The following is a 16,461-nucleotide window of genomic DNA, read 5'->3' on the forward strand; positions in this document are numbered from 1 at the left end:
CGTAGACGTAATGGATTCTAGAGGGGTCTTTCTCTGCATGGTGGTCAGTGGTGGATGGATAAACAGCTGTATTCCACACTCCTCTTCATCCAGGTTGATCGTGCCAGCCGTGGTTTGGGGACAGAGCAGAGGGGATGAGGACTAGTTATTCCTAGTGAAGAACAGAACAAAGCACTCACATCCCCCTGCTGGGGCATTGTGCTCTATCCATAACTAATGAGGGCCTCTCATTCTCAACAGCACATGTGAAGAGGATAATACCAAATGTGGTGAGGTGATATAAGCCCCAAGGTACATGGGTATCTTCTGAGTAATAATATAATCATAAGGAGATAGTTTTCCATGAACATAGAAATGCTCTGAGAAACAATGACATTCTCACACATCAGTTTTGAGGAGAGTTACCCATAGATGGACTGGAATTCCATCATGGCCAATGCAGATCACATTTATTGCCTATTTTCACCCCTTGATATCCTAAGGTAAGAGTAAAGTCCTGTCACCACGCATGACTCCGGTGATGCAGAAGGACTTTAAATGTGAGCATAAATAATGAATATGAGGCTTGCATGGTTGTCAACTGCAAACATTGGACCGGGATAAATGATCAACCCACAGGTCTCTTACACAAATATCCCAGGACCATGTTTGTCATGTCTGACACATCTGAGCATGTGCAATTTCAAATGTCTGTCTAAAAAAAAGTTCCTCAAAAGGAAGTGGCTTTCAAAATGATTTGAGACAGGTAAAGACACACATTTCAGCCCTTGAACAGGTTAAAGTCTAGACGTTTCGATGACTAAATAGCAATACCCACACAAAACAGATAAACGGTCTCTTAAAGTTGTCAAGGGAAAAAAACAAGTTGGTTTAATACAATTAACACAATTTACCTGCGTTATACACTTTTACAAGTAAAGGCAGGTTGTGTTTCCATTTAGTGCGTCAGTCTGAAGTATTCTTTCAGTAATTCCTTTAGTCTTCAGCGTGTACAAGTGGCAGGTGTTTAATTGTTTAATTCTCAGGTGCCAAATATGTTGTTTCAAGTTTCAACTGATTTGATGATCTTTACTGAAACATCGAATGGTATCCGCAAATAAATGATGGTGGATTCTGCGCTGAATTCTTTTACAAATTATTGATAGACGCGTTGTATCTCCAAAAAGTTTCCTCGCCTGCTGTAACATTCAACAGGTAGGCATATGCAACGATTCAAGATACTTCCACGGTTAGAAGGTCCCCTAAAATGCAGAGAACAACCTTCCAGACACATTTGATTTTGATGCTCCGTGGCAAAGGTTTCTACACTCTCACCTCTTCCGTCTTCATTGAGCAGTCTAACCAATCACCTCTTCTCTCTCTCTCTCGCTCTCTTTCTCTCTTTTTTTCTCCTTCGCTCTCTCTCTCAATTCAATTCAAAGTAAGGTCTTTACTGACATGGGAAACATATGTTTACATTGCCAAAGTAACTGAAAAAGATAATAAACAAAAGCTAAATAAACAATAAAAATGAACAGTAAACATTACACTCACAAAGTTCCAAAATAATAAATCAATCAATTAATTTACAAAGCCGTTCTTACATCAGCTGATATCACAAAGTGCTGTACAGAAACCCAGCCTAAAACCCCAAACAGCAAGCAATGCAGGTGTAGAAGCACGGTGGCTAGGAAAAACTGTCTAGAAAGGCCGGAATCTAGGAAGAAACCTAGAGAGGAACCAGGCTATGAGGGGTGGCCAGTCCTCTTCTGGCTGTGCCAGGTGGAGATTATAACAGAACATGTCCAAGATGTTCAAATGTTCATAAATGACCAGCAGAGTCAAATAATAATAATCACAGTGATTGTAGAGAGTGCAACAGGTCAGCACCTCAGGAGCAAATGTCAGTTGGCTTTTCATAGCCGATCATTCAGAGTATCTCTACCGCTCCTGCTGTCTCTAGAAAGTCGAAAACAGCAGGTCTGGGACAAGGTAGCACGTCCGGTGAACAGGTCACAGTTCCATAGCCGCGGGCAGAACAGTTGAAACTGGAGCAGCAGCACGACCAGGTGGACTGGGGCTCAGGTCCTCTGAGAGAGAGAGAAAGAGAGAGAAGGAAAAAAAGAGAGAGAATTAGAGAGAGCACACTTAAATTCACACAGGACACTGGATAACGCAGGAGAAATACTCCAGATATAACAGACTGACCCTAGCCCCCCGACACAGAAACTACTGCAGCATAAATACTGGAGGTTGAGACAGGAGGGTTCGGGAGACACTGTGGTCCCATCCGACGATACCCCTGGACAGGGCCAAACCCCACCCACTTTGCCAAGGCAGTGCTTTTCCATTCACCTTCACACTCCTGACCCAGACTACACTCAATCATAGGGCTTACTGAAGAGATGAGCTTTTTCAAAATAATTTGAGAGGAATGGGAGATTTGATACAGGCTGATAGTTTTTTATATTTTCTGGGTCAAGGTTTGGCTTTTTCAAGAGAGGCTTTAATACTGCCATTTGTAGTGAGTTTAGTACACATACAGTGGATAGAGAGCCTTTTATTATGTTCAACATAGGAGGGCCAAGCACAGGAAGCAGCTCTTTCAGTAGTTTAGTTGGAATAGGGTCCAGTATGCAGCTTGGTTTAGAGGCCATGATTATTTTCATCAATAGAAAGAAGTTCATACCAATTTTTCTCTTTCTGGCACGTTAGAGTGTGGTTTAAAAGTGTCATTTGTAGGCCTACTTTGTACTGAATGTTGCTTTCCTGCATGGGCCTAAACGCAACCTATCAAGTAAACAAACAATGAAAGATATGTGAAATTAGATTAAAAGAAAATGTGAAATGAACTACATTACTCTAATTATTTATTTATATCCACAGAAAATGTACGCTAAGATTTTATGAAAATGATATTTCAATTGGAAAATCAACTGCAGGCTTTCTTTTTGCCTGACAGTAATGAAGCCTGGTGCAAATCTATGACAGCATATTCCCAATTATTGTTATTCATATTTCCCATACTATTACAAATATTTAGCAAAAAAATATATTTAAATGTGATTAAGGTCAGTATTTGTTTGTGCTCTATTTATTCCAGAGCCTAGACCGTTCATCAAAAATATATTGCGTGAATTGAATCCACAAGAGGGCGCACTTTGACAACTAATAATCTCAGTGAAACACCTGTTATGGAAAAACAGTTATAGCAAGGTTATAGCAAATATGCTAACGAGCCAATTGCAGTTTGAAACCTTGAAGACAAAGGACATTATACAAGACTAACAGTGGTGCAATCTAGCAAGACAAGTACAGAGTACAAGTACAGAGAAGTACCAAGTACACATGATGATCAAGAAATACCACACAGAAAGGAAAGTGTATAATTTTAATCTCAAATTAAAGATACAAAAAAAGCACATTATACCAATAATACTGTAGGCCACATAAAGCCATGCCATTGGATATTTTTTTTTTTAGAAATATGTAACGTAAACTGGATAGTCTCTCTTCCAGTCGAACACATCCATGGAGAGCATTACAAACAGATCGTCATGACAGAAATATATAGCAGGCCCTGCATATTTTAAATAATCTTTCATAATCCATACAGTGATAGGATACTCTTACATTTCAAGCCACAGTTGCATTGCGCAAGTGTGACATGCGATAAAACAAAGACAGAATAAAGTTAAACCACTTGGTGATGCTGTTTCTCAGTCTGGGAGAAATTGAGGTAAACAAAACCTTCTCCTGCAGCTTTAGTAAGGTTGGTGTCTTGGCGTTTATTGCTATAGTCATTAATTGTACCGCACAGATGGAAAGGAAATCCCAGAAGATTGAATTGGTGACAGCAGCACCAGAGAAGTCTGTGTGTCTGTGTGAGATTGTAGTGCAGAAGAACTACACCAGGATGATGGCCTGGTGTAGGATCTGTTAGGGCCCAAGGAGTGGAAAGGGGTGGTGGGGTGTGTTGGGGATAGTGGTATATACACTGAGTGTACAAAACATTAAGAACACCTTCCTAATATTGAGTTGCACCCTCTGTTGCCCTCAGAACAGCCTCAATTCTTCGGGGCATGGCTTCTACAACGTGTGAAGCGTTCCACAGGGATGCTGGCCCATGTTGACTCCAATGCTTCCCACAGTTGTGCCATGTTGGCTGGATGTCCTTTGGGTGGTGGACCATTCTTGATACACACGGGAAGCTGTTGAGTGTGAAAACCCCAGCAGCATTGCAGTTCTTGATACACTCAAACCGGTGCGCCTGGCACCTACTAACATACCTCGTTCAATGGCACTTAAATCTTTTGTCTTGCCCAATCACCCTCTGAATGTCACATACTCACAATCCATGTCTCAATTGACTCAAAGCTTTAAAATCCTTCTTTAACCTGTCTACTGCCCTTTATCTAAACTGATTGAAGTGGATTTAACGAATTACATCAATAAGGGATCATAGGTTCACCTGGTCAGTCTGTGTCTTGGAAAGAGCCGTGTTTGTACACTCAGTGTATACAGGGTTAGATGGTGGTGCAATTTCCCCCCCATTTCCCTTTTCCCTTTTTTTGTAAACAAATGTGCAGTGCTTCTGAAAGGCATCAATACGCAAAAAAGCATATAGTCTGCTGGAAAACAACTCAAAGAAGAACACTGGTGGAAAAAGTAACCAATAGTCATACTTGAGTAAAAGTAAAGATACCCTAATTGAAAATGAAGTAAAATACTACTTGAGTAAAAGTCTACAAGTATTTGTTTCTAAATATACTTAAGTATCAAAAGTAAATGTAATTGCAGAAACATATTAAAGTATATAAAGTCAAATTATAAACAAATTCAAATTCCTTATATTAAAAGAAAACAAGACGGCACCAATGTTCTTGTTTTTAAATTCACGGAGAGCCAAGAGCACGCTCCAACACTGACATAACTTACAAACTGAAGCATGTGTTTAGTGAGTCCGCTAGATCAAAGGCAGTCGGGATGACCAGGGATTTTCTCTTGATAAGTGTGTGAATTAGACCATTTTCCTGTCCCGCTAAGCATTCAAAATGTAACGAGTACTTTTGGGTATCAGGGAAAATGTATGGAGTAAAAAGTACATCATTGTCTTTAGGAATGTAGTGAAGTAAAAGTTAAAGTTGTAAAAAAAAATATGAATAGTAAAGTAAAGTACAAATACCACAAAAAAACGACTTAAGTAGTACATTCAAGTATTTTTACTTAAGTATTTTACACCACTGAAGAAGAAGAATATTTGGGGTAGTGTCTAAAAACTGGATTTAATAGTTTATTTTGCACTGCTCGGTCATGTAAAGGTACCGGTAAGCCTTTTTAAGTAGAACTGTCTATGACTGGATAGACTGGATATGTCTTCCAATGTAGGACCTGTGCTGCTAAACAGGTGCAGTAATTTGAGCATTATTCTGAATGTATTCACAATGAATACGATTAGATCTCATCTTATTAATTCATTAAATTATAAGAGGTCTAAATTTGTGATAGGCACAGCACAACAGTCATGTTGTTGTTGACATTCATGCTTACATTCAACAGTTGACTTATAAATCAGACTGTGATACCAATTCTTTGTATACAGTCTGAAACAAAGCACTGCAAAAACAAAATGTATGCCAAAAAAAAACATTGACGACAAGCCAGAATGTTGAATAAAACTACATTTGAACTTACTCTACCGGTTGTCTGTGAGGTTGACCTTTCAGTGGGTCAGAATTTGAGACAAAATATCAACAGGTATTATTTACCCGACTTTTTATAACGTCTGTACTGTCGTTGAAATTTCTATCAAGTGGCTCATGCGCAAAACCATGTAAACACCTGGAACGTTGCGTTTGCCTTGCAGCATTGCGTTGTAGAGGCAGTTGCAGTTAGTTCTGTGTGGTGCACACGTTGGATTTACCCCCCCCCCAAAATGCGATTACATAAACAGTTTGACTGTAGAATTTATTAAAAAATTGTATTCATGTATTTGCCAAGTAGCATGCATAGCCTATTATTTATTCGATGACATCTAAAAATGAATTGTGAGATCCTACAATATCATTTTCCTCCAAAATACATAGTTTAGGAGCGAAATGCAATAATAAATAGTCAAGATAGTAGAGAGTAGGCTCTTTCAACAATGAGATCAATGTTGAGGAAGGTGTAACGCTCGTCTTCTTCCTCTGAGGAGGAGTAGGAAAGATCGGACCAAAGCGCAGCGTGGTAAGTGTCCATAATGATACTTTATTACATGAACACCAGAAAACAAAATAATGAGAGAATGAAACGAAACAAAACAGTCCTGTACGGTGACAAACACTAAACAGAAAACAATCACCCACAACTCAAAGGTGAAATCAGGCTGCCTAAGTATGGTTCTCAATCAGGGACAACGATTGACAGATGCCTCTGATTGAGAACCATACCAGGCCAAACACAGAAATCCCAAATTATAGAAAAAAGAACATAGACTGCCCACCCCAACTCACGCCCTGACCAAACTAAAACAAAGACAAAACAAAGGAACTAAGGTCAGAACGTGACAGAAGGTGGGCCCAGCCCTTCTGAAAGCACAGGTCTGTGTGGGTCCAGAGATGGTTGAAGTCCCGAAAGCAAGCCGGGAAGTCTCATATACAAGAGCGTCGACTGTTTGGAGAGGAATTCTGAAGTTACTTTAGTCTGGACTGAAGCCAGTTCAATCACCTGCTCCAGATGGTTGGAGCCTGGATCTCCCAGATGGATACCAACTACCGGGAGTCCATCAGCCCAGTTGAACGCCTGTCGATTTGTCTCCGGTAAGCTAAAGTACATTTTGAAAGTGTTTAATACCATAACTGATTGATATTAGATATATTTTAGAGGGCCCTATGTGACATCAGATGTACTTTTACAGAATGTTCATTAGGACTATAACTTTTCCCAAAGTTGGTTTAAAATATTTTTAATTTAATGATGCAATGTTACCAAATGAAAAGAAAGTTGAGGTGCCTTCTGCCCTGATGAAGGTAGGCTAGTCTTCTCCAGACCCCTTGTTGTTCAAGACAGTTACAGTCATTCATTACATTCTTGTTGGAATCATAAGGGTTCCAAAAGTGTCGTTCTGCTTTCCCCGTAGGATAAGCCTTTTTGGTTCCAGGTATAGGTTATACATGGAACCCAATAGGGTTCTACTTGGAACCAAAAAGGGTTCTTCAAAGGGAGAATGTAACGGCTGTTGGAAGGAGAGGACCGAGATGCAGCGTGGTGCGTGTCCATGTTAGATTTATTCGATAAGCTGAACACTGAAACACAAAGTAAACAAATGAACAACCGAAACTGTCATGTCTGGTAGAGACACAGAGACAGAACACAACTACCCACAACTCAAGTGGGAAAAACAGGCTGCCTAGTATGGTTCTCAATCAGAGACAACGATTGCCAGCTGCCTCTGATTGGGAACCATGCCAGGCCAAACACATAGAAATGGAAAACATAGAACACAAAACATAGAATGCCCACCCCAACTCATGCCCTGACCAAACTAAAACAGAGACATGAAAAAGGGACTAAGGTCAGGAAGTGACAGAGAACCCTTTTAGGTTATAGATAGTACCTTTCTTTCTAAGAGGAGAGATGGCCTGGGCTCCATTTTATTGATTAGTCATAGACTGACTTGTACTGTTTCAAGGCATTGTTAATGATGGTTGATGAGTATTACAATATAATTAGTAGGGCATAATAAACAGTAATGAGGTAGCTATATGAGTAGATATAATATGTGGGTGGAATTCAAGTTACATATAATATTGATCATTCTTTTTGAATTATATTTCAGGCTCTTGGTGACAGGGGACTCCTACAGGACCATCGGATTCAGCTTCGGAGCTGGACGGTCCACGGTGGCAGGCTTTGTCCCCTCTGTGGCACAAACCATTTGCAACTGTCTGGTTGGTGAAAAACATACCTGTCCCCAAGGAGGAAGACTAGAGGGCCATAGCTGCCGATTTCCTAGAGAGGTGGAATTTCCCCAAATGACTTGGCTCCACTTTTTATTGAATTTATTTGAACTCCAAAATGAGTCTTTCTGAGCTCTACCTATATATACTGTAATATGTGTGTGTTCACTAACAAGTCTAAAACAAGACACCTGCTTAGCCTTTCAGCTGAAATTGCAATCAGCGGTGTTTGAAAGGCACAAGGCTGAAATCTATTCCGTTTTGAATGTGTGGTTCCCAGTTTTGACAGCAGTGTGTTAGCATTTGAACAAAGTGCTGTAAATCCACAGTGTTGTGCAGGTTGTGGTTAAAGTCATGGGATAAGTGTGTAGAGTTTTGAAAACTGTGTTCAATCAATGAAAAACGAACTAGAGTTTGGTCCACATGAACTGCTGCTGTGCAGACTGTAGTTAGAGTTTTGCACATGTGACTCCAGTTGTGTCCACTGTCGTTTAGCAATCGAAAAAAACTGTTACCAGGTGGGCCAGTTGAGGACAAGTTCTCATTTACAACTGTGACCTGGCCAAGATAAAGCAAAGCAGTGCAACAAAAACAACAACACAGAGTTACACATGGAATAAACAAAAGTACAGTCAATAACAATAGAAAAATCTATTTACAGTGTGTACAAATGGAGTAAGAAGGTATGGCAATAAATAGGCCATAGTAGCAAAGTAATTACAATTTAGCACATTTACACTGGAGTGATAGATGTGCAAGTAGAAATACTGGGGTGCAAAAGAGCAAAAAAATAACAATATGGAGATGAGGCAGTTGGGTGAGCTATTTACAGATGGGCTGTGTACAGTTGCAGTGATTGGTAAGCTGCTCAAAGTTAGTGAGGGAGATTTAAGTCTCCATCTTCAGTGATTTTTGCAATTGTTCCAATGATTGGCAGCAGAGAACTGGAAGGAAAGGCGGCCAAAGGAGGTGTTGGCTTTGGGGAGAACCAGTGAAATATACCTGCTGAAGCGCGTGCTATGGGTGGGTGTTGTTATGGTGACCAGTGAGCTGAGATAAGGTGGGGCTTTACCTAGCAGAGACTTATAGATGACCTGGAGCCAGTGGGTCTGGCAGCAAATATGTAGCGAGGGCCAGCCAACGAGAGCACACAGGTCGCAGTGGTGGGTAGTATATGGGGCTTTGGTGACATAATGGACGGCACTGTGATAGACTACATCCAGTTTGCTGAGTAGAGTGTTGGAGGCTATTTTGTAAATGACAGTTGCTGCGGGGGTGTCACGCCCTGGCCATAGAGAGGCTTTTTATTCTCTATTTTGGGCCAGGGTGTGACTAGGGTGGGCATTCTATGTCCTATTTCTATGTTTTGTATTTCTATGTCTTGGCCTGGTATGGTTCTCAATCAGGGACAGCTGTCTATCATTGTCTCTGATTGAGAACCATACTTAGGTACCCTTTTCCCCCACCTGTTTTGTGGGAAGTTAACTTTGTAGTTGTTCAGGGCACAGAGCCCAAAGCTTCACGGTTTGTAGTTGTTCAGGGCACAGAGCCCAACGCTTCACGGGTTGGTTTTTTGTTCTTCGTTTTGTCGGTGTCATTTTTAAATCAAGTTCAAATGTACGCTTACCATGCTGCACCTTGGAGCTGTTGGCCGGAGTAGGCATAGCCAGGTGGAAAGCATTTTATTATAATTTTATTTTATTTCACCTTTATTTAACCAGGTAGGCAAGTTGAGAACAAGTTCTCATTTACAATTAAGACCTGGCCAAGATAAAGCAAAGCAGTTCGACACATACAACGACACAGAGTTACACATGGAGTAAAACAAACATACAGTCAATAATACAGTAGTAACAAGTCTATATACGATGTGAGCAAATGAGGTGAGATAAGGGATGGAAAGGTGGAGAGCATGGCCCCTCTATAGAAAAATGCTTATTGAAATTCTCCATTATCATAGATTAATCGGTGGTGACAGTGTTTCCTAGCCTCAGTACAGTGGGCAGCTGGGAGGAGGTGCTTTTATTCTCCATGGAGAATTTGTGTGAGATTGAGGGCATCTAGCTTAGATTGTAGGATGGCTGAGGTATTAAGCATATCCCAATTTAGGTCACATAACAGTATGAACTCTGAAGATAGATGGGGGGAAATCAATTCACATATGGTGTCCAGGGCACAGCTGGGGGATGAGGGGGTCTATAACAAGTGGCAACGGTGAGAGACTTATTTCTGGAAAGGTGGATTCTTAAAAGTAGAAGTTCGAACTGTTTGGGCACAGACCTGGATAGCATGACAGAACTCTGCAGGCTATCTGCAGAATATGTTCACAATTCTACAAATACAAGGGTACATATTCAGTTGTACTCTTGGCTGTAGTAGATGCCATCTACTGTTACCGTGGCATCGATGTTGGTGCTTATGGCAAGGGAAGTGATGGCGGGACCCTCCAGGACTCTGCCTTTGGCCAGGCACTTCAGGATGGCACATTGGAGATTCCACCACCCGCATCACTCCCTGGGGTTGAAGACCCGGGACCTGTTCCGCACGTCTTCGTCAGTGACGAGGCCTTCCCTTTAAGACCCTACCTCATGAGGCCCTACTCTGGACACCAGTTACCATTGCCAAAGCCTGTAATGTTCTTTAACAGATGACTGTCCATGGCAAGGTTAGGAATTCTGGCAGTCCGGTGGAGAATGTATCGGAGACTGCTTGGTCGTGTTGTCCACAACTTCCCCGCGGAGGTCATTCCAGGAGCCGCTCCGGATGGAGACGGGCACGCCAAATGGTCACCTACCTGATGTCAGGGCAGGTGCCAACAACGCCCCCAGACAGGCACTCCAGGTGAGGGAGAAGCTGACCACCTACTTCTCATCGCCAGCAGGTGAAGTCCCATGGCAGTATGCCGTGGAGTGAAACAGCTCTTTGAAGAGCCCCCTAACACCAAGGTTATTTTCAGAACCATCCACCGTTGTCCATAAAATAGCATTTTTCCCCAGATTATTTTATGTCTCATTGTCTCTCTTCATTTGGAAGTTATATTTAATTGAAATTTGGGAGTAAAGACCACACCTTAACCCCTTCCCTCTCCCATTAACATCAGTATTATACACACCTGGCATGGTACACCAGGTGAGCGGGAGCACTAATTAAGGTTATACGACATACAGTTAGTATGATAACAAAGGGAAAGGGTAACCTAGGTAACCTAGGGTCCATACAAATAGTACAGTTTACCACCATGTTCACTGGCCTGACAAAATACAGGTGGAAAAAAAACTAATTAGGAAGAGAATGTGTTTTTACTTTCATCTTGTCTTAGATCTGCAAAGGTGTAGGGAAGAAATCATCAGATTAACTCTAAATTAGTAAATACAGAAATGAAACAACTGACTATGGAAACATTAGCATTTTATAAGTATTCAAGTACAGGAAAGAACATGACAGGAATGTGTGTTGTAAAAAAATTATAACAAATAAAACATATTTTGAAAGAGCTGTGTGTGTGTGTGGTGTGTGTGTGTGTGTGTGTGTGTGTGTGTGTGTGTGTGTGTGTGTGTGTGTGTGTGTGTGTGTGTGTGTGTGTGCGTGCGTGTATGTACATGTAAAAATACGAAAATGAATGTGTAGCCTGTAATCTGTAAGCGAAAAACAAGAGCATGTATTTTTGGCACAACTGCGGACAGATACAGGGACTACTCATAACGCCTAGACATAGTAGGAGAACTTCAGACATGGCCATAAAGAGAGAGAGGGCAGGGCACTGGAGATCTGGAGATCTAGGAGAGCAGTGGAGTGTGTGTGTGTCTCTGTCTGAAAAAAAATAAAATAATGTGTAAACATAACACAGCTAAACAAACAAATGGCTCCTGGACGTCAAGGACCAGTCGATGGAACATAACACAGCTAAACAAACAAATGGCTCCTGGATGTCAAGGACCAGTCGATGGAACATAACACAGCTAAACAAACAAATGGCTCCTGGACGTCAAGGACCAGTCGATGGAACATAACACAGCTAAACAAACAAATGGCTCCTGGACGTCACGGACCAGTCGATGGAACATAACACAGCTAAACAAACAAATGGCTCCTGGACGTCAAGGACCAGTCGATGGAACATAACACAGCTAAACAAACAAATGGCTCCTGGACGTCACGGACCAGTCGATGGAACATAACACAAAAAGTTTCAGCACCCTGGTTTTCAAGTGGTTTTAAATGAAAAAAATATATTCACCTTTAGTCTTGGAAGACACCAACAAGAGCATCTGTGAATTCTCCAGTGTGAGTTTCAAATCTGTCAATTCAAAAATCTATGTAACACTAATAATGAAGCTATCCTAAGACTTTAGAAACAAACGACTCTATAAATTGACTGAATTTAAACAGAACTGACGTGTGTGAAAGGAAAGCTACAATGAGGGAGGTCAAAACAACAACCAGACAACTCCTCTCCTCTTCCTGTCCTTCCTGTGAGCTGGTCGGCCAAATTGACTCCATCTCTGGAAGGGAGGAGTAAAACAACACAAAACAACGCATTACATAATAAATAACACCATAGAAGGTGAGATTTATGATAACTAAATATTGCTTGTATAGTGTAGTTAGTGGCATAAATATTGTGTGGTAAAGGTAGTAATTCTTGCTGTTTACTCATGGAATTTGTATTTCAGATCAAAATATGAATATACACTGCTCAAAAAAATAAAGGGAACACTTAAACAACACAATGTAACTCCAAGTCAATCACACTTCTGTGAAATCAAACTGTCCACTTAGGAAGCAACACTGATTGACAATACATTTCACATGCTGTTGTGCAAACGGAATAGACAACAGGTGGAAATTATAGGCAATTAGCAAGACACCCCCAATAAAGGAGTGGTTCTGCAGATGGTGACCACAGACCACTTCTCAGTTGCTATGCTTTCTGGCTGATGTTTTGGTCACTTTTGAATGCTGGTGGTGCTTTCACTCTAGTGGTAGCATGAGACGGAGTCTACAACCCACACAAGTGGCTCAGGTAGTGCAGCTCATCCAGGATGGCACATCAATGCGAGCTGTGGCAAGAAGGTTTGCTGTGTCTGTCAGCGTAGTGTCCAGAGCATGGAGGCGCTACCAGGAGACAGGCCAGTACATCAGGAGACGTGGAGGAGGCCGTAGAAGGGCAACAACCCAGCAGCAGGACTGCTACCTCCGCTTTTGTGCAAGGAGGAGCACTGGCAGAGCCCTGCAAAATGACCTCCAGCAGGCCACAAATGTGCATGTGTCTGCTCAAATGGTCAGAAACAGACTCCATGAGGGTGGAATGAGGGCCAGACGTCCACAGGTGGGGGTTGTGCTTACAGCCAAACACCGTGCAGGACGTTTGGCATTTGCCAGAGAACACCAAGATTGGCAAATTCGCCACTGGCGCCCTGTGCTCTTCACAGATAAAAGCAGGTTCACACTGAGCACATGTGACAGACGTGACAGAGTCTGGAGACGCCGTGGAGAACGTTCTGCTGCCTGCAACATCCTCCAGCATGACCGGTTTGGCGGTGGGTCAGTCATGGTGTGGGGTGGCATTTCTTTGGGGGCCGCACAGCCCTCCATGTGCTCGCCAGAGGTAGCCTGACTGCCATTAGGTACCGAGATGAGATCCTCAGACCCCTTGTGAGACCATATGCTGGTGCGGTTGGCCCTGGGTTCCTCCTAATGCAAGACAATGCTAGACCTCATGTGGCTGGAGTGTGTCAGCAGTTCCTGCAAGAGGAAGGCATTGATGCTATGGACTGGGAGGAGATCCCTCAGGAGACCATCCGCCACCTCATCAGGAGCATGCCCAAGCATTGTAGGGAGGTCATACAGGCACGTGGAGGCCACACACACTACTGAGCCTCATTTTGACTTGTTTTAAGGACATTACATCAAAGTTGGATCAGCCTGTAGTGTGGTTTTCCACTTTCATTTTGAATGTGACTCCAAATCCAGACCTCCATGGGTTAATAAATTTGATTTCCATTGATAATTTTTGTGTGATTTTGTTGTCAGCACATTCAACTATGTAAAGGAATAAGTATTTAATAAGAATATTTAATTCATTCAGATCTAGGATGTGTTATTTTAGTGTTCCCTTTATTTGTTTGAGCAGTGTATTTAGACAGCAAACTGTTGTTTTAGGATATTTTCTAATCCAGAAACAACAGCTATACATTTGCCTCATATTAATCCTTTGATCTGAAATACCAATTAGCCTACATGAGTATACTGTAAAAAATTACCTACTTCTGTCGCAATAATATGACACTACCTGTATTGTGGAGAAGAAAAAAAAAACGTACAATTGAACTCGGCTTCGAAAAGCAGCTGATACATTTTAACCTTGACTGCTGCTTTTCTTTGCTGAGGCAGCCTCTTCAGTGTTGGCACAAGGCTCATGGCAAAGAGGGTCTCTTCATCCTCCTTCCTGTGAGCATCAGGTTGGGCTGCATCCCTCTCGACTTCTTGGAGGAGCCTCTGCTGAAATGACTTGAGGGAATCTGGGGGCTGGTACCTCAGATGACGCCTGGTGTGACGTTGCTCCTCTTCGTTTCTCTCCATGTTTCTCTCCTTGTTTCTCTCCTTGTTTGTCTCCACGGCCACATCCTGTTCAACAAGGTCCTCAGTGGTCACTTCCGTGAGGTTCATAATAATCTCAGGTGGTCCTAGATCCAGAGGTGCTTTCTCCATTTCATCATCTTCCATGGCTGCACCGGTGGTGGTCATACTTGTGGATGATGTAGAGGGTCTTTATGCACTGGTGGTGGTTATACTAGTGGATGATGTAGAGGGTCTTTATGCACAGGTGGTGGTCATACTTGAGGATGATGTAGAGGGTCTTTATGCACCGGTGGTGGTCATACTTGTGGATGATGTAGAGGGTCTTTATGCACCGGTGGTGGGCATACTTTTGGATGATGTAGAGGGTCTTTATGAACCGGTGGTGGTCATACTTGTGGATGACGTAATAAACTACATAGTAGAGGGTCTGGCTGTAAAATTGCTACTCGTTGCCCCAGGCTCAATACATGGATCCAGAAAAGAAAGAATGTGACAGAAGAGGCTGTTGGCCTGAAGCTGCTGACCCAGATCTCTTCTTCTCTTTCTCTGCCCTTCTCTCTCTCTGATACTTGTCCCTGAGTCCTCTCCACTTCCTCCTACAGTCTTCTTCTACATAGACATGAACATGATAAGCCAAACCATTACCTAGCATAAATACCATTATTAGATAGCTATCATGGACATGTCACCTACTGTACAGACAGACACACACACAAGTTTGGGAACAGATTTAGAGTAAAATCTGTTTTTTTATGAGATCACATTTTCCCAAAAATATTTTTCCCCAAAACTCTAAAAAGATCTACTCCGAATTAAGATTCAAAGATGTCTGCCGAAAGAATGGGGTGTCCGCTATGACATGACATCTTGAGTTTGAAAAAAGGTATTTTGGTTATTGAACTACAGTAGGTGAAGTGGATTTGCATCCTGTAACGGAATTACGGTAAAATAATTACATCATAGGTCCCTAATACTGTATGTACTATACAGAGATGCATAATTATGGATATGATGTCAAGTGTCAGTTGTGCAGAGGGCGGAGTCAGGCGCAGGACACAGAAATGAGTAAAATAACGTACTTTACACTGAATAAACAATCAGCCAATAAATCCACACAGGGATAGCAAACGCTAACAAAAGACTAACACAAAACCGGGAACAATCACGCACAAAACATAAGGAGAACCAGAGGGTTAAATTGGGAAATAATAATAACGTAATGGGAACCAGGTGTGTACAAAGAAGACATAACAAATCGAAATCGAAACGTGGATCGGTGGCAGCTAGAAAGCCTGTGACGACAACCGCCGAACGCCGCCCGAACGAGGAGAGGCACCAACTTCGGCGGAAGTCGTGACATATGAATATTCATCTCTTCATGATGATGTATCCTGAATATGTACACAAAGGTAGAACAATGCAATGTCCTTCTTTTGCATATTTGGGTATTATATTACACACGGGCTATTATTGTAATGAGTTCCACCCCAAACAAGACCACATTTGTTTGGTCCTGATCAGATCAATTCTGAACTAATCATAGACGTCTGTGTTTCACAAGTTTGGACATCACAGTACAGCACAGTAGAGCACAGTACAGTGCAGCAGAGTAGAGTTTAGTTAAGTAGAGTACAGTAAAGTAGATATTTACAGTACTGTAAAAAACAGTACATTATACTGTACTCTAGTGAGCGCACTGTACTCTACTTTTCTTTACCGTACTGTTCTCTACTGTGCTCTACTGTTCTCTACTGTGCTCTACTGTTCTCTACTGTGCTCTACTGTTCTCTACTGTGCTCTACTGTACTCTACTGTGCTGTCCAAACTTGTGAAACATATGTCAATGGACGTCTGCTTGTTCCAGTATATGGAAAGACGGTCAGTGGTAGGTGCCATGGTAGGAGTCAGTAAGAGCTGGGAGAGGTTACATGAACTGGAGAGAAAGAAGAGAGAAAGAGAG

The sequence above is a fragment of the Oncorhynchus tshawytscha genome, linkage group LG33 (assembly GCF_018296145.1).
Source record: "Oncorhynchus tshawytscha isolate Ot180627B linkage group LG33, Otsh_v2.0, whole genome shotgun sequence".
Taxonomy (NCBI): domain Eukaryota; kingdom Metazoa; phylum Chordata; class Actinopteri; order Salmoniformes; family Salmonidae; genus Oncorhynchus; species Oncorhynchus tshawytscha.